Here is an 18790-nt window from a genome sequence, read left to right as displayed (position 1 = left end):
GCACCTCAAAACTCTTCCAGTTTCTACTCAGTTCCAAAGCTGCTTCCCCATGTTTAGGTACTTTCTACAGCAGTACCCTGTTCTTTGTATCAAAATCTATATTAGTCCTCTTATGGGGGGGTGGGGCATAACAAATATGGTAGACTAGGTGGTTTTCAAAACAGAAACTTCTCACAGCTCTGGAGGATGGTAAGTCCAGGAAGAAGGTGCTGGCCAATTCAGTTCCCTGGGGAGGGCTCTATTCATAGCTTCCAGATGGCTACTTTCTTACCATGCTAGAAAGAAAGAGAGGAATCCAGCCCTCTGGTGTCTCTTCCTATAAGGTCATTAATCACATCCTTGTGACCTTATCTAAACCTAATTACTTTTAAATACCATCACATTGGGTGTTAGAGCATGTGAAAATAAATAAAGGAAACCTCACTTAAAATAATGGCATCAGGAAGCCGGGAAGAGGGAGCTCTCATGCACATGCCCTTTCACAGGGGACAGAACCAGCAGGAAGAAGAATGATAATTATTTTGACAAGGAAGGACATCACTCACATAGGAATTTTATATACTGCTTCTAAGAAAAGGAAGTATGACCTCTCTGCCCCCACCAACAATGTACTAACCACTGCCCGCAGCCAGTGCGAAACTGCCAAGATCTTAAGCTCTTATTGTCCTATAATTTTTTTTTTTTTCAAAACAACTTTCCCCACTTTACGCCTAAAAATCTAATAAAAGCTGACCTCCCCTTTGTCCCTTCAGGCTTGTGTAGGGTTCAGCATAGCTTCTTGTCCCCAACTGAAATTTCTCTGCTATTCCCAAATAAACTCATTTTTTTTTCTGTTACTTAAATAAAATTGTTCTTAGCTCTGTTTAAAGGTAACAGGCTTCAGCAGACACATTTTGAGGGGACACCATCAGTCCATAGTAATTGTTCACCTTGGGGAAAGCCACTAGATTGCCAAAGACTCAGGGGTCAGTGAGGTTTTGGGGAATGCCAGTCCACAAAAAAACTATCCCCTTTTTAAAAGTACATGAAGGGACAGGCAGTCACTTTAAAAAGAAGAAGCAAGTTTGGGGTCATTCACCTACCACCCCTGGAGATCTGATACATAAGATGCATGAGAGGAGCCAATGAGTCAGGAGAGGTTGATGATAAAGGATGAGAAGAAATAGTGGAGAAATACTGCAGCTGTGTTGGGCTCAAGAGTGTAGATAAAAGACAAAACTTTCTCTGCATCAGCAGTGAAGGAGAAGTTGGGAGCTGGAAGAGAGCAACAGAGCACAAGTTCGTGGCCTTCTATCCCTTTTTTTGTAAATTAAGAAACAGCAACATATGTTGAGAATCAGAGGTGATCTAAGACAGAGAAAGAGGTTTAAAATGGTCCAGAGGAGAACATTCTCAGATTTTGCTGTGTGTACCAGCAAAGCAGGCGTCCATGGAGAATGGGGTCGAAAGCTCACAGAACAGGGCGAAGATCACCACATATAATTAAGGTCAATATCAGATAGAAATCATAAGCTTGTAATTGCATCAACTGACTCGAGTATTTTACTGTACTCAGAAGCAGAAATATTTGCATTCTTCCAGGGAAAGGTATTATCAGGTAAATGAGACAGGAAGACAGATCTCTGGGAAAAACAAACAAAAACGTTTTGTAAGAATACACAGATGTTATAAAAACTCATAGAAACTCAGGATGTCTTTGGCACCAGCAAGTATTTTATAGTTTCTTCTTCAAATGCTTTCTTACTAACACCAACAAATACACAGGCCACAAGATATTTCTTTCCATCTAAACATTTAAAAAATAAAATCAGTTTCTCCAGAATTCTATTTTTTTAAAAACTTTACTTTAAACTTCATATCAAAACCTGAAAGTATCAGACTACAATTGTGTCACATCAGGCAAAGAGATATATTCTAAAACAATAAGACACTAAAAACGACTACTTTTTTTTTCCTTTTTATCATATGAACAAAGCATCTCTTACTTTTTGGTTGGCTTTAACAATTTGGCCTCCAATAATCCCCTCTACATTTTTAGAAACAAATGATCCATGTTTCCTACAGAATTTAATTTTTTTAACCATCATGTATCTTTTAAACAAGTGAGGATTTTTCCTCCATGTTACAATATACAACATTTAGCTAAAGGTCCTAATTTTAAGAAAACTATAAAACCCTGAAAGAGTAGTACAATTAAGTAACAAACATGAGCCAAGAACTGAATATATGGATTTAATGAAATCAGTGACCTTGGGTCACAAAAATCAGTGAGTTTATTTTGCTGTCAGAGCGAATTTATTTGAATCATAACTTCTATATTTCTCTACAATTGTACTAATGTTTGGCAAAGTTGGACTACCTTTATATGGCTTCACAGTATTCAATTTCATTTTAAACCATCTAATGCAAATTTAATACTTTTATCTTTTATGACAAGACTTAGCTCAGTCTGAAATAATCACTGTATTAACATTTTTTACCCATTCAAATAGTCCAATTCATTATTACAAAAACAGCAAGAATCCCCAGCCCGTCATTAATTCCTACTGTTTTAATTACAAGAAAAAAAATACTCTATGGAAGGCTTTTGTGGATAATGGTGCTATAAACACAATCTTATGCAAAGATACAAAAATAAAATGGAGTAATTTTTTATATCAATCTTCTGGTAGAAATACCATATTTTTGGCAAAAAATTAAAGTCTGTTAAACTATAATGGTTCTTTATTTGAATTCAGTCACAAAGAGGCTTCTTGGGAGTACATATTAATTTTGAATATTTGGAAACACATGAAAGCTTCAGACAAGACTGACATTTTTATAAATCAGCTCACCATCCATTCAGACTTAACAGGTTTTTTTTTTTCTTTTTTACTGCAACTTCAACCAAGCTTAGTTTCTGTATATTGTGATTGCATGTAAATGACTGTCAGGGTCAGGAGATACAAGCTGTTTAAAGCTTAAAATTAAATGCTCTCTAAGATATTACCCAGAAACAAAATCCAACTTTGGGCACAAGTGATTAGTAAAACACTTAAATAACTTTCTTTACAAAACTGACCACTTCATTTAAAATATATGTTACTAGGAACATCTCTGGGGTTTGACAAGTGAGGAGAGCCCTCAAAATACTGTTTTAACTTCAGAATAAGGCTAGACAAATATCTGTATTTGTATTATCATTATTATTTTTAATCTAAATCAGAATACATCACTGAGGGAGATTCTGATGAATTTTTTGTCGTAAAGAAGATGAGTTTAAATTCAGGCATTGTTGAAGGATAACTTTGGGGAAAATACTCTACCAGTCATTCACTTTCTAGAGGTGACAAAGAAGGTCAACTGTACTTGTGCACATACACTCAACACACACACACGCATGCACACACACACGCGCGCACACACATAAATGGAATGAAGATTGTGATAATGCTGTAGTGGAGATACAAAGACCTATACACCATGGGGGTAAAAGACGAATTCCAAATGAAGGAATTAGCAATGTTTGTGAACAAAGGTAAACCTTGAAATATACCCTGAGATATCAATAATGTTCAGAATATTTTTTAGCAGAGTCATACTGCATTAAGAAAAGATGTGCCCGTTTACTCTTTTAAGATTAAACCCAAGAACTGATATGATATTTTCCATAACCAGGTATTACTTTTATAAATATTTCAAATGTATATATAGATCTATGCTAAATGTCCATTAGCACTGAGGTCATATATCATATACTTTTTTTGAGTAGGACAGCTTAGTTCACTAAATATATATAGAACTAAGAATTGTGAGAGATGCAATAAATAAGTAAACATATAAAGGCACCTTTTCTACTCCTGCAATATTTAAAAATCTCTTCGGGCAAGTTACAGTATTCAAGTATACATACAATATTTTTCAGGGTTCCCAAATAAGAAAATGAATCAATAAATTTATTTGATTCGATTATTTATTTACTTACTTAAGATTTTATTTTTAAGTACTTTCTACACCCAGTGTGGGGCTCGAACTTACAACCCCCGATCCATAGTCACACTCCCTACTGACTGAGACAACCAGGGGCCTCTAATAAATTTATTAACTGCTATTCTATTTTCACTTCTAGCACCAACTTTAACCATCTTTAAGGACAAAAATTATTTACGTCTAGATATGAACATAAATTAGTATCTAACAGGGCACTTCAGATGTACAGTTTGACAAATAATGGTTAATTAAATTATTGGTGATAGCATTTCAGAATTTCTATCAGAATCATTTGCAAAACTAGACAGAATTTACCTTAACAACAAGTTGCATTTTCATTTCATTATAATATTGTTCTGAAATGGTTTGGATGATATATGATTACTAGCAGAATATTAAAACTGGTATGAAAATAAGATGTTTCCTCAAGGGTTTAACAGTTTTATAAAATCTAATATTTTGTATTTCATATTCAGTCCAAAGTTCAGCTGCCATTTTCATCTATTAACATTTGCAGTTAAGGCATAGAGTTTATTAAATTAGCAAATGGCCATTCATTGTAATATAACCATAAATTGAGTTCTAACTCAAGAATGTGTTAATTGTTCTTCTCTGTTGAGGACAGTAGCTTATAGCCAGTTTTTAAACCGAGCAGACATAGTTCATATGCAATTTAGATTAAATCTGAGTATGAAATAGAAGGCACACATACCATCTGTGGAGAAATATCCTCACCTCTAATAAATATGCATCAATATTATAGCCCATTTCATTACTAAAGACAAGTCATAAAACATAAAGTTGGGTTTAATAAAAGAAAGTCAATTTAATGGAAATGAGAAATTACCTACAAGAACATTACAGATATCACCTACAATATTCTTTGGCTGAGGAAGGATAACTTGACTCACCTGTAAGTTAGAGGCCTGGAGAGATGCGTGCTTCGAAAAAGATAGAAAGGAGCCTCCACTGGCGGACTAGGGCATCATTCAACAAGTATTCATTGAGAATCTACCACATTCTAGGTACTGATATAACTGCAAGGATTTATATAATGGTAAACACTCTTATTACACTTGCTAACAAAGCTGTGTCCTGAGCACTTCACACAACAATCCTGTGAGGTATGTACTACTATTGTTCTATCTTACAGGTAATGAAACTGAGGCATGAAAATGTTAAATGACTTTCCCGAAGGCATAAAGTAAACAACAGAGCTGGAATTTTTTTTTTTTTAATTTTATTTATTTATTTGAGAGACAGAGATCACAAGTAGGCAGAGAGGCAGGCAGAGGGAGAGAGGAGGAAGCAGACTCCCCAAGGAGAAGAGAGCCTGATGCGGGGCTCGATCCCAGGACCCTGGGATCATGACCTGAGCAGAAGGCAGAGGCTTAACCCACTGAGCCCACCCAGGAGCCCCAACAGAGCTGGAATTTTAAGTGAGGCAGTTTGGCTTCAGATCTAGAGGATAGCATGGACAGAAGTGAAGTGAGAAGGCTTGAGGAGTCCAGCAAGTCTGTAAGGAAGCCCATGTAGCTGGGCAGAAATAATGAGACGGGAGCTTGGCGTGAGATGGGGCTGGAGGGTTATGCGGGGGCTCCACTGCGGACCTCGGATCCACGTTCAGCGTTTTGATTTTTATTCTCAGAGCAATAAAAAAATCACTGGGGCGTTTTAACCAGAAAGGCTGGGGAGAAACATAACCAGGTTACATTTTGAGAAAATCTTATTGACTGCACTGTGCCAGGCTGATTAGAGAATGAAGATAAAAGGAAAAATTAGAGCTAAGAGGCTTTTTTTTTTTTTTTTTTTTTTTTAATAGTCCAAGTGGGAGATGGCGGCAGCCTGCATTCGGGCGGTGGTAGTAATGATGAGAGAGATGAGAACTAGATAGATTTGTAAGATATTTGAGAGCCAATATCAACAGCATTTAATGTCACCTAGAATAGGAGCATGCGAGAGTAGAAATATCAGGATAATTTTCAAATTTGTAGTTACTGCTGCTGACTACATGCAGGACTAGCCTTGACATCATTCAGGTTTCTGCTTAAATATCTCCTAAGATAAGTTTTCTTCAACTGTTGGGACTGAAATATCAGCCTCCTCCCTCTAAGTCTCTAAATCTTACCCTGCTTGGTTTCCTTCGTAGCAGATATGACCCCCCCCCCGACAATATATAAGCATATTGTTCGTTTACCTCTTTATTGTCTTTCATCAACTATAATGAAAACACAGTGAAGTCAATTTGTCACTGGCACTAATGTTGTCTTCCCTACCCGTTAGAACAGCACCTTGCATATCCCAAGTGGGCGATCAGTATTTGTTGAATGAATCAGTGAACGTGAGAGCCACCAGAACATGTAAAATGGTCTGAGTCGTGGATGTGGATGAGGCTCCTTCACAGAGACCAAAGAGAGGAAACATACGTGGGCGGGAAAAAAGGAAACAAGGGAGAAGGAAACAGGTGGCAAAGTTGGGGGTCTGTGGGGGAGAAAGTCCAACAAAGATCATTTCAGGGGAAATCCAGAAAACACATCGGTTTAAAAGTGAAATGACTGGCAACTCAAGTGCTGGAATGCCAACACAGGAAGAATGTCAAATCAACGTCAAGACTGAAGAGATGCTGTTGGGATTGGCATTTAGGAAGTCATGAGTAGCGTCACAGACAGGTGTTTTGCTCAAGTGTTAGGAACGGAAGAGAGTCTGCAGTGGTTTGGAAGGGCAGTTGGAGATGGAATGGAAGTTTACAGTATTCTTTCAAGAGGGGTGGCTTGGAAGCAGAGCACCAGTGGGGGATGAAAGAAGGAGGGGTTTACAAAGAAATACTACATAGGAGTTTGTGGGGAACCCGGAGATGTTTCTTGATGGTAGTCATGGGAGTTTGGTCAAGAGCCTTGCAGAGAAAGAGCTATTCTTAGCCATGGCAGTGGGAGGTAAAAGAAGAACAAGTGTGGGTAGAGTGACATTTATAACCTAGCATATGGGATAAGCTATATTCAGCTGATTAAAGCCGCAAGATCAAACTACAGGCAACCTCTGGCAAAGCTCGCAGGTTAGCAAAATGGTTCATTCCCTTCAGCTAAATGAAAAAAATGTATTCTTGACTCATGCTACACTACCTAAGGCTAGCTAAAAGTCTCCTTTTCGCTGTCTCAAAACAAGATTTAGAAAGAATAGGTGGGTAGGGGTATGGGGTAACTGGGTAATGGGCATTGCAGAGGGACCCTGATGGGATGAGCCCTGGGTGTTATATGCAACTAATGTATCATTGAACATTATATCAAAAACTAATGGTATACTATATGTTAGCTGATTGGATGTAAATAAATAAAAAAATTTTAAAAATAAAAAGAAAGAATTGTTTTTTAGTAGTTTCAACTAGTAGTTGTCAGTGACTAACTTACAAGCTAACGGTATAGTGGATACTCAAAAGGTTGTCAGTGTCGGAAATACCAAGTTATCAGAGGTAAACTTTTATCATCTATACACTTGTCTTGTTTTGTTATGCCATAGCCATCATATTTCATTTGAAGAAGGAAATTTCAGACATATATTTTTCATTTGCACTTCTTTTAAGTGACGTTCGTCCCAAGAAACAGTTTTGTTCTCATATATCCAAGCACACATAATTATACCTGATTTAAAGGTAAACAAATAGATTTCTGCTTAAGAAAGAATTACATTTCTGGCTTACATATCAGGCCATATATTTTTAATAAAAATATATAAATTAATCCTATTTCTTCCCATTTTCTTCATAAATGGAAACTTCACTGTGTATACCGTTTGAAGTATTACCCCATTGTGTTCTTTAAAGGATCAACTAAATATTGATACATACAAAACATCAAGACAATGAAATAGTTCTATTATCAATTATCTCCACCCCTAGCAGATTAGGTATATTAGTATGATATTGCCAAATTAAGTCATGGGAGGTGAATATTGAAAAATCTTCACACACTATATATAGCATAGTATAAATCCTTACTTACATTTCAAAGACATCACATGAGGGAACGTCATTGAATTTTACCTATAATGATGTTATCAGATGTCATATTAAATAATTCAGTATTTCTGATAGTTTATGCATACCAAAAATTGATATTGACATGAAATTATGGGATAAAATGTATATGATTCCATCTCTCCAAAATAACAAATGATTAAATGTGTATCTCAAACTGTTTTAACTTACTTTGAAAGAAGAGTCTGAAAACTCCAATCACAGGACTTTCTCCTTCATGCAATCTCTCTTTAATTTCTTTTCCCTAATACCAGATTGCAAGGAGAAAATTTGTAGCCTAGCTTTCCCATGATTTTCTACTTCTTTATTAATTATCATATGTGCCTTTTCACTAGAGGAGCTAGGTAAATGATTTCAACAATGAAATGGTAACACTTCAAGAAAGGGGCAAATTAACATTTAATTAAATAAAAAATTATACTGCTCTCATTTAATAGGAGCATAATTAAATTCATATCTTTAAAGTTTAAGGTCTCTGAAGTCCTGAGCTCATTTTAAAAGTATGTTAAAGATACCAAAATAGTAGATATTACTTAGGGCCACTACAGAGCACAACTCTAGAGAGCACATTCACATAAAATTTTGGTTTATTTAATTTCATCTTGTTTATAACTCCTCTTTAAATTTCCCTGATGTTCGTCCTTTCAAATTCTAGTACTTTTCAACATCTTCATTAATTAATAATCTTTTAAAGAAAAGCAAGGAAAATGGAAAGCATGTGAGAATTAACACAGAGTACAATGTGTTTTTGACTGCATCCACCAGACCTATTTTCAAATGAAAGGCTCTCACGTTTTCCTACACTCGTGTCATAGAGTTAGAGTGCTGTGGATCTTAACTACATAGACGTGTCATAAATCAATACTGTTATTTCATTCACAAGGAAATAGCAGAGAAGCAGACACAGATCCCAGGACCCTACCTGCATTTCTTGTTGCATCAGGCTAACTAAACCATCTGTTCATTTGCTTTTTTGTAAAGCGCTGTTTATCTGCTATAATGCGCCTATACAGCCCGCTTTACAAAATGCGCTAGCACTGTTTCGGGAAGAAAATGCTCAACCATTGAAGTTCAATAGTAGTTTTAGAAAGGGTAAAAATACAGAAATTCTACATATCCTTTAAGTGGAGAAAGTTCAATAATCAACTACATAAAATTCTCATTTTAATTAGAGTACAAATATCTCCAAATATCTTTCACAACAACAACAACAGCAATAACAACAAACCGGCAAATACATCTCCAGGAATGTATCTGTAATTGCCCTGTGTAGATTTCCCACTGTTTGCAGCTAGTAAAATTCATTCTATCAGCCTTTTTTTAAAGAAATTAATATGCATTATATTAGAATAAACTAGCTTTTTAAAATAGATTTTATTTATTTGACACACACACACACACACAGAGAGCACGCAGAAGCAGGGGGAGCGGCAGGCAGCGGGAGAGGGAGAAGCAAGCTCCCTGCTGAGCAAGGAGCCCAGTGTGTTGCTTGAGATCCAGGGCCTTGACCCAGGACCCTGCAATCATGACCTGAGTGGAAGGCAGACGCTTAACTGACTGAGCCACCCTAGTACCCCCTGAAACTAGCTTTTTCTTGCCGAATCGGTATCTTTTTAATAAAAAATTCTGTATTGATTAAATATGTGAAATATCTTCCTGCAAGCACATTTAAAACCCAAGAAGACTTACATAGGGAATATGAATTATAATCTGCTAATACTTAAGAGTTCATGAATAAAATCTCAGTAAGCATCACATAGCAGAATATCTAGTTATATTTAAGACCTTATAAAGTTTGAAAATTCAGTTTATTCTAAATCCATATATTTGCTCATTTCATGCCTCACACCTCTTAGCTTATATTTTGGATGTAGTATTTAACCCACTAAGCCACCCAAGCGCCCCCTGGATGTAGTATTTAGAAAATCAGGTGCCCAATTCCACTGATGCTAGAAGACCTCAAACATTAAGGTTACTAGGGCAGAGGCATTTCTGTACTTGTTTCCTTTTTATTGGTTTAAAGATTCTTAGGGTGATATGAACTAATGCAAGAAAGCAGAATTTTAAAGAGTAGATGTGACAGGAGAAAGTTACAGAGGATCTTAGTCAAGGAGTTGTAAGTTAAATTTTGAATTTCACATCTCCCAGTCTTTAATTGGATCATTGTAATTGATGCTATTTAGTGTCTAGAAAGAGGGACCCATGAGAGCTCCATTAGCCTTCCTGGGAAACAAGCAAAGGTAATAACTTTTTCTATTAAGCAAACAAAGACTGGCCAACTCTCCATTTCGCTCATCAGTGAATCGTCCTGCTGGGAGAGCTCCGCCTCCCCACTTGTGTAAGGAACTGGCTATTTCCTCAGCACACAGAATGTGCTGTCAATATCTCCTGGTGACTTTTAAAACAATTTCCTAAATAAAACTCTGTAAAATTCTATGAACCATTCTTTCGCTGAATGTATCCGTCTTTGCTACTCCCAGCAAAGAATGTGCTTTATCCTCAGTGATGCTCCTTCATTGTCCCTTTTATTTCGGTCTCCAATAAACTTCATTAGCACAATGGAACAGAAATTACTCCATTTAGTATGGCTATCTATTTCAATAGAAAATACTCATACATGTTTGATTAGGTGAAACACAAAATTCAGCACTGCAATAATCTACTCTGTATTATTGACTGAAAGCAGCAATTCTGTGATGGATTTATACTAATGATTTTTTACCATTTGATATGAGAAATTAGTTCTGTAGTTAATCCAACGGATGTATTACTTTAATGCCATCAACACTTAAATCTTCATATTCTAATACTTAAATAGTCCCATTCGATGCATTGTAGAGGACGGAGTCACAGGCGTGCTTGACAGGTCTCTGAACAGTAGGTGGCAGCACTGTTCAGCTGTCTTGGTTTTAGTTTTGGTTTGGTTTGGTTTTTTTATTTGTTTTGCCAACTGAACTCAGTTTCTTTACCATTTGGGAGGGGGAAAAAAAGGAAAAATCTTCAGAAGACCAAATTCATATATCTATATATCTATATATCTATCGATAGACATCTATATGTAGATATCTATATGTAGATATCTATCGATAGATATATAGATATAAATACATACACACATAAAATATCCATATCCCATGTAGATTGCTGATAATTTGGGAGTGGAATTAAAATGATAACCTAAGAATCAAAATCACCAAAACAGTTCATTTCTCATGTTTTTATTCTTAGCCTGTCTGTACGTGATCACTTACTTTATGTTTTGTCTTGTTTTACTATTTGAAGTGAAGACGACAGAAGTGAAGTATGTCCACAAGTGAAATGCCCTGAAATGACTGCTCTTCTCTTTAGCTGTTGTCAGTTTCAAGGCAGTTCTTTTTGTATCTTCTCAGATTCTTCACAGTTCATCCATGCCTAGTTTTACCATTTCCACTAATAATGAACTTGCTTTGAATGACTTTTTAAAGAGCAGTCAAAGAGTCAGCCAGTTCACAGAATAGTTTCAATCTCTTGACGGTTCGGGGGCTTAAACATATTGTGATCTGCTTGTTTATCAGTATCACACATCCACACGTATGCACGTGCAATTCAAATATACAAATTTGTTGTGCATAAGTTAATGAGGAGCATGCCTTTGTGAAACCCCCAACACTAACTGAGGAATTGGAGGTAAGACTGTTTTTCAAGTCTAATATTTTCTGACTGGTGGGGGATACCCCAGGTTTGATGTGAGAATTGAATGAGGCATGTATATAAAGTATATAAAGCATTCTGTAATTAGAATCTTTTTTTTTTTGGTCATGTTTTGTCTGTTTTTTCTCTAAGCAGTTACCTAGTGAAACAATGTTAGGATATCGTATATAATTTTGTATTCCCAGCACTTAGCACAGGGCCATGCACACTTTAGGCACTTAGTAAACATATTTGTGAATCAACAAACACTTGAGTTTATAATGTAAATAAAGCTGGTAAATCACTAAAGTAAATTCAAATATCCATTGGTTCATTCAACATTCAATGAACTCCTCATTATTTTGAGCTCAAATTCTAACAGATAAGGTAGCTGTATTTATATATATAATATATACATACCATTATATATGTATATATATATATATATGTGTATATAGACACGCGTACATATATATGTGTATATACATGTATATATGTATATATATACACTCTCCAGTGGTTTAGTAGCTATGTAAAATAGTCACTTCACAAAGGTGATAATTTATACATGATACTTTGATGATCATGAAGCTGTTATAAAATACACATTATCTCATTTAACCTTTGTGATGCTTATCGAGTTAAAAATATTTAATACTGAGGAACCTGGGACTTAGAGAATTTAGTAAGATTAATAGAGCCAGACCTTGTTCTAAATCAACATCTCTATATATCATGTGAAAAGGACCTATAGAAACAATCAGTTTTTGTAACAGTTGGCCAGTACGTTGTTCTTATTTAAGTCCATACATTTGTTTTATACAATATTCTTTTTTTAAAGCTTTATTTTTTAAAAAAGATTTTATTTATTTATTTATTTATTTATTTAAGAGAGAGAGAGAGAAAGAGTATGAGAGGGGAGAGGCTCAGAGGGTGAAGCAGACTCCCCACTGAGCAGGGAGCCCAATGTGGGACTTGATCCTCGGACTCCAGGATCATGACCTGTGCTGAAGGCAGTTGCTTAACCAACTGCAGCCACCCAGGCACCCTGTTTTATATCATATTCTTGAAATTGGCTTGAAATTGTCCATTTAAAAAGAACCACTTCTTTACAGTTTTTAGTTTTCTCTTTGATGCCATAGATACCTTTGTGTTTTGTAGGCTATATATCTCTACCTATCTTGCCCTCCATATTTGCCTAAGTACCATATGTGCTCATCATTGCAGTGGCAGACAGAAGGAAGAAATCATGTTTGCTATCATTCTCACTAAGATCCTCACTGAGGAATAACACAATAATCTAACTGCCAACTAGCTTAGAGATATAGAAATATGGAACATCAAACTTTCCAGGTTAGAGCAGAGACTTGAATTGAGCTAGAGGGCCAGTGCCTTCCCTCTGTCAACCACTGCTCTTGAATTTTGCACAAGGGGTTGAATGTCATGGAAAAAGAACACTTGAATCATACACACCTAACCTACAACATAAAATTAAGGTTAAGCTCACAAGAAGAGTGATAGCGTTTTTTCCTTGCTCACAATTCACAACTATAAATAGATTTTGTAAATAGCTAGATACATTCAAGAATGATTGAATTTCTAAGATTTAAGATTGACTCCTAACCATTTTAAATCAAGGTTATAGCATCTCCCAGGGCACCCGAGTGGCTCAGTCAGTTGCACATCTGCCTTTGTCTCAGGTCATGATCTCAGGGTCCTGGGATCGAGTTCCACATTCAGCTCCCTGCTCTGCAGGAAGCCTGCTTCTCTCTTTCCCTCTGCCTGTCACTCTGCCTACTTGTGCTCTCTCTGTGTGTCAAATAAATAAAGAATCTGTTTCTTGGTTTAAAAAAAAAGAAAAGATTTAAAAAGATTACAGCAACTTTCATGCCACTGTTAGAGACCAATTCACCAGTGAGAGGAGCCACTGGTCCAGTATGGGTCTGATGATAATTCACTAAATCTCACACAGCATGTTTGTTAGTTACTTCCCATCCTTTCGCTTCACCAGCTTTCTGGGCCTTTGGCGCTTTCTGATTCTGGCTGGCATCACAGTGACCAGCTCTATGTGGACTCTGGTCAATTTCATGTGGGACATCCAGAAAGTGCTTTGTCACATTATTTGACTATATACCTCTCACTTCTCACCCCCTGCCCAGGGCTTCCCTTTTGACGCTGTGGCTGTAAGACTTGCACAGTGTCCTATATGCACATCCCCCAGGAGCAGGGATGAGCCTTACTGGAGGGTGAGCCTTTGACCAGTGAGAGACAGGACACTATGAGCAAACGCCTCTGCCTTTTTTCCCACAGAGGTTCTCTCCTGAGATGCAGTCACTCAGATGACAAAAAAGATTGCCCCAAGAGATAAGCAAAGATTTCCCTGACTTCAGCTTTCCTGAGATTGTACTCCCTAAAAAGGAAATAACCTAGAGCTTGTGCTTCAAAATCAGTTTTTAGAAGAACCCAGGCTAAAATACACACTACTAAAAAATAGAAAATCCAATCCAAACACACAGTGAAATCCCTTAACCATCTCCAATACTTGCAGAATCTCCTGCAAACACTGAAATGAGCAAAGTCACAGTTTTGCGGCTCTAAGAAAGGCCTAAAGAGGTGTTATTGATTCAATCACATGTTCTGGAATATGAGGGTTTTCTCTTCTTTTCCCTGACACAGTAATAAAATGGTCAAAATTCTAATCTTCTGAATTTAGTTGAGAGTTTGATTTCACTTATCATTAGCTTTTTTTCATAGAAGCACAAACTATACTTTAGAAAGACATATAAATTGTGGGGGCTTTTGTTTTTTGTTTTGAGACGGTGTGCCTCTACTGGAAGTTTCACAGGGCCTCAAATAGTTAGCTGGGTGTAAAACAGGTATATTCTAAGCCAGCGTGTGGCAGTGTTCAGAAAAATGCTGAAAAAGAGACCTTTATTTCTTTAATAATTCATAGCCCAGACTGTTCTAAGAAAAGATTTAGGACAACCAGGTAAAAAAAATGCCACTGTGGTCAACGAACTACTTTCTTGCAATGAGGACATTGTCTCTATTTGAATAGTTTATGTTTTCTCAAATATTTTTTTTTTCCTGTCAATTTTTTTTTTTTTTCTGTCAAGAATAGTAATTCAGGGCACCTGGGTGGCTCAGTCTGTTGAGTATCTGCCTTCCACTCAGGGCCTGAAGGTCTTGGGATGGAGTCCCACCTCAGGCTCTCTGTGCAGCGGGGAGTCTGCTTTTCCCTCTCCCCCTGCTCATGCTCTCTCTCTCTGTCAAACAAATAAATAAAATCTTAAAAAAAATAGTAATCCCATCATTCTTCTTTCAGGAAAATGAAAGAAAGTCAAAAGGAAATAATCCAGCCACATTTGTCTCCAAGAAGAAAAATGGTATAATTATATTATTTCATGGTTGTTCATATTTATATAATAATGAACAATGAGTTGAACCACTCTGACTTAGCCAACTTTTGAATTTCTATTTATTACCACCTACATTATACCTCAAACTACATACTCATACGCACACACTCTTGGTATATAGTTAATTGATAACATCAGGTAACTGAGGTTGAGGAGAAGAACAAAATAAGTACAATGTTTAGTCAGGACCACAGTGGAAGCTGGAAAAAAAAAAAAATGAATAGAAGATCTCCACTTTTTCCAGAAGTCCCTTAGTTTCTGAAATTTCTATAACTATCTTTTCATGACCTTCTTACCCAATTCTAGATGGGACTTCCAGGAATGTTTGAAAATGCCAACACTAGTAATTACACATAATTACTTTTCACATTTTTGTATTATTTTTTTGTTATTGTCAATAGAAATGAATAGTGTAAGTCCCACTGCCTCCTTCAGCACTTTGTATTTCTCTTATAGGTTAAGTACTTTTTCCATGGCTGATAATGATCTAATTTCTACTCAGCTGTAATTACCTCAAAGGAACTCATAGATTTATCTTTGTAAAACTTTCAGTGCTCTCTACAGTCACTTGCATATAAGAGGCTAATAAATATTTCCTAGATAAATTAATGTATTTTTGTTGAATCTTAACCAGACTATGCCCTGCTAGAGCATTAATTTCTTAGAGTGGGTTAATAACTGTTATTAACTCAAAGTTGAACATTTCCATAATATATTCACTATAAAGCAACTGGGAGCAGACCATGCAAAATTTAAGCATAATCACTGTTTAAAAATTAGATTAACACAGTTTTCACATCTGCAAATTTGTCTGTAGAACTTTCCTCCTGGCAAAAATCTGATAAAACAAATTCTAGTCATGTGGTTGTATTGTGTGTTATAAAAAATTTCTAACATAACATAATAATAAAAAATAATAATTTCTTATGTTTGAAGTTGTCATGTTGAAGAACACAGTCAGAAACTGAATACTTAGAGAATTGATACCATCTAGATTTAAGGAAATGATTTTAGCTTTTTCTCTTTACATTTTCTTGCATTTTTTTTACATTTCAATATTACCTAAATCTTTATAAACTTTATAGACTAGTATAAAATCTTTATAAACTTCTAGTATAAAATAAAAATTTGTACCTAGAACATACCTTAGAGTCTAGACCCCATTTGGAGACTGTAAAACTTTCTTTTGAAAAAGAAAAAAAAACAGAAGGAAACATTGTTTCTTAATTTATATTATTGAAACTCTCTACTGACTTCCTGGACCAGGTATATTGTTCTTCTCTTTGGTAACTTCTCTCTATTCCACCTCAGAAAATAGAAAATGAAATTGAAGAAAGCTCTGATCTGATAATGTGGTTTATAGTAGGGAGCAGGTACTTCCTTTGTCTCCCATATTACCCTTAGGGATTGCAGGAAATCCTTGCTTACGATTAGGTCATCTTTACTTTAGGATTAATTTAAAAGGCTTATGACAACCTGTGTCATTTGAAAAGACATACATTTTATTGTTGCATATTTTAAAAATCATTTTAAGACAAAATAAATAAGTCATTTTGTTTCTGCAAAATAAGGAGATATTTTCTATTAGTGGGTACCTGCATTAACATTATCATGAAATGATAATATGAAAGAAATCAGAGATGATCACAGGGTAGAAGAAATAATATAGAAGAAAAACACAATGCACAACAGGATGATTTTTCCTTTTTAAAGAAGTAGAGATGGGGAAAAAAATCAGAGATGTCAGAGGACCTCATTACGGTAATTTCTTTTTCCATCACCGTTTGTTTGTTTTTGGTAGTGTCCCATCCTCTCAATATCTGGCCTGTAGGAAAATATTTTCCCAACTATTTTAAATTGAGAATAAAGATACAGAATAAAGATACAGATACTGACCAAGAAAGCCACAGTTTATATCTGATCTGGGAAAATGTATTTATAGTTAGGGAATAGGTAGGTGGGCAAGAAAAAAAAAAAAAAGAAAGAAAAAAGAATTTACTTAAAAAGAAAAGATCAACTTAATGGAAAATCTTGACGATAAGAGAAAAAGGAAATGATAATGTGCCTTTAAGGCACTTTGGGACAGCCATATTAAGGATGTTTATATATTATTTTTCATTTTGTAAATGGAAATGCAGGTGAGGATGTAAGGCAGCTGGAAGCAAGTTATAATAAGTGAGCACGAGTTACCTATGACAATCAACAGGAAGGCCCAGCAAATAGCATTTCACAGAAAGCAAGTATCTTATGGTCCAGAAGGTGGAAGAATAAAAGTTTTTGTTTGTTTGTTTGTTTGTTTGTTTTTAATTTTCATTTTTTTAAATTTCTTTTCAGTGTTCCAGCATTCATTGTTTATGCACCACACCCAGTGCTCCATGCAATCCGTGCCGTCCATAAAACCTACCAGAAGTGTTATCCAACTTCCCACACTCTTCCCCTCCAAAACCCTCAGACTGTTTCTCAGAGTCCACAGTAAATGGCTGGTGTTTCAAAACCTCAAAGCGATAGTTCATTATTTAATCTAGAGTATTCTCGCTCTTACTTTATAATGGGCTGTTAGGCTTCTCAGGATTCTTGGAAAAACTGTCATTCTCCAAATATGCAATTGCTTTGCTATCCTCTTCTAAAAGTCAATATATTTTTTAAAAAACCTATTAATTTAAAAGGAAAGCATGTAATCAAATTTCCAAATGTTTTATTTTAGTCTATGTTTAAATAGTTTGCATATTTAAACTGAAATTATACTTCTAAAGTTCAAAGCCAATAATGGTTTTCATTTTTCTTCAGTCTGGCCCCAAACTGTATTTTCTAGTTCCCCTTTTCTGTTCAATGAGAAAAATGAATAACTCTAGGATCACACCAATATTAAGTCTGATAGAAGACAACTTGTTCCTTGGGGATAATAAATACCAAAAAGTACTCTGCTACTGCACGGCTAGCTGTAGCCATAATTTACCTATTCTAAAATTCTCCTAGACAAAGGAGCTTCTCAGTTCCTTCCACATTCTGAGATGGAATATGCTTTTCAGCTACATGCTGTGATACCCTCGCTTGATAATGATTCTAGACTTAAGAAAGGACCTAGGAAGCCAGGTGCTTATCTGTGTAATTGGTTATTCTCCTTCGTCTGCAAAAAACAAGGCTATATTTTTTAGTTCCAAGGGTTCTGTCTCAAATTCCAACAGGGGCTGTTCATGTACAAACTGCAAATCTGCTCATTGATTAAGAGGGCTAATTTAATGCTGCTTTGCAGATTCCATACACAAACTGCAGGGATTTTGCAAATCCTTTTTCCTGGGATCTTACGGGGCGTTTCTAAGGTGCTAGATCAGCGTTGGCTTCCAGAAGCAGGCAGTCAGTCTCTTCATAGCTTCATTAACCTAACTGGAAGTGGGCCTCATTTAGCATTACCCAGATGGTACAATTGAGGTTGATTATCTGCTCTTTGGAAGCTGAAATGTGCTAATGGGTCAGACCGTATTTCACAAAGTTTAGTGGACATAGGATGCAGCTGGGAGCAATTTCAAATGCAGATTACATGACCCCACTCCCAAAGATTCTCACTCCCCAGATCTGGGTTAGAATCAGCATTTTAAATAAGTATCTTCCCACCTTCCCTACCAGGCCTTTTGTGGAAGTTGAAGAGTAGGTTACATGGTCCTTCTGTCAATAGTGGCTTCCCATCTCATTCAAAGCCAAAGTG

General features: G+C 36.0%; 1 protein-coding gene across 1 annotated transcript in view; it reads right to left on the bottom strand.

Moving 5' to 3' along the window:
• Nucleotides 1-18790, bottom strand: part of ERBB4 (erb-b2 receptor tyrosine kinase 4) — a 1180328-nt gene that overhangs the window by 64755 nt on the left and 1096783 nt on the right. The gene's annotated exons all lie outside the window — the stretch shown is intronic.

This window comes from Mustela lutreola, chromosome 3 (genome assembly GCF_030435805.1).
Source record: "Mustela lutreola isolate mMusLut2 chromosome 3, mMusLut2.pri, whole genome shotgun sequence".
Lineage (NCBI taxonomy): Eukaryota > Metazoa > Chordata > Mammalia > Carnivora > Mustelidae > Mustela > Mustela lutreola.
Note: the sequence above shows the minus strand (reverse complement) of the source record. Positions and strands in the feature narration are given on the sequence as shown.